The sequence below is a fragment of the Cygnus atratus genome, chromosome 2, assembly GCF_013377495.2.
Source record: "Cygnus atratus isolate AKBS03 ecotype Queensland, Australia chromosome 2, CAtr_DNAZoo_HiC_assembly, whole genome shotgun sequence".
NCBI classification, from domain to species: Eukaryota; Metazoa; Chordata; class Aves; order Anseriformes; family Anatidae; genus Cygnus; species Cygnus atratus.
The window spans coordinates 44,616,311-44,617,865 of record NC_066363.1 but is presented as its reverse complement, the minus strand read 5'-3'; positions in this window follow the sequence as shown (position 1 = coordinate 44,617,865).

Below are 1,555 nucleotides of genomic sequence, written 5' to 3'. Positions count from 1 at the left end.
AAGGTGGCTCCGAGACCACAGGCAGCTCACACACCCACAGAAAATCACTTCTGAAAACCGATGCAAAATGAACGTTAAATAAATTTCAGCCTTCTTATGGCTTATTGAACACTGGGTTTGCAGGGAACCGACCTTGCCAGCCTTGCGACAGCCAGCAGGGGGATGGCCAGTGGCCCTAGGGCTACCTGCAACTTGAGTGGACGTGGGGATGGAGGCTGCCGAAAACCCTACTGTGAGGGGCAGCAAATCAGCCAGTGGGAGACACAGGTCGTGGAAGCTTTCTTACAAAGCCCGCTCTCACGTCTGTCTCCTGTTTATGAAGTTTTTTCTCACCTCGGTTCTGATGGCTGTGGTTCAGTCAAATTGATACTTCAGGACACAGCTCAGGCACTTGCTTCCCTTCAGCAAGAAGCCCCTTTTGTCTTAGAAAAAACAACAGCTGGAGTATTCATACACCCCTTTAAGATACCAAGGCAAAAAATATTAATGGGCAAGGCTACAATGGCAAAGCAAACGGACTTTGACAGGCTTCAGGATTTTTTTTTTCCTTTACATCATAAACAACGTTTGAAAACAAAACAAGACATAATGAAAATGAAATCACAGAAGTAACACTAGCCTGAAGGTCCAATGTTGTACTGCGGTGTTTTACTCATTCTTCAACCCTCCTGCTTCTCGTCTGATTTTTGTAGCAATGTTTTTCTCTCCCCCTCACTAAAACTCATACTATAGTCCTGCCTTGAGATGCTCACCTATCAGTCCATCACTCAGAAAGCAAGCCATTTATCCCACCGTGCGAACATCCATCCAGACCTTGGCAGGACAGTAGGGAGAGAAGAAAGCACTTTTCCTGTTGCTTTAATGTTGGTTATAAACCACAGAGCATGCTAACATCAATCAACAAAATATCTCCCATTTCTGCCCTTTTTTTCCTCTTTCCCCCAAGTCCTACACGTCTGACCCAGAGCTTTAATTTTTCACTCAGCCCAACTCAACTGCAGCCACGTAACAGCCCCTGCCTGATTCTTCTTCCTCTTCTCCCAGCACCACATCCAGCAAAATCTGCACCCAGAAAGCTTCCCTTTGGGACTTGCCTCTTACTTAGCAAAACACGCACCTATTAGCAGCTATTATCAACAGATTATACTGATCAAAACCAAAGAAGGATTTTCTTTGAGAGGATTTTTATTTGGGCAACCTCCTTCACCCACTGCCTCTTCCAGACCCCCTTCCTTTCCCCCTTCCTTTCCCAAGGAAACGTACATAACTCACAAAACAGAAACAGGTATTAAATCACAATAAATTATTTTACCCACTTCAACCTCCTACCTGCTGCTCCAGCCTTTCATTTTGCTATTGGGGTGCAGTAAAATCAGATTTTAAGCATGGTGCTGATACCGTAGTCTCCTTCTCTGCAAAGAAATATGCCATTCATATGCTATTCAGCCAAAATATGAAAAATAAAAAGCTACCCACGTACACATTTTATCACAGCAACAGATAAATCTATCACAATATCATCCTGATAGACAATAAAATGCAAAAAAGTACCAAG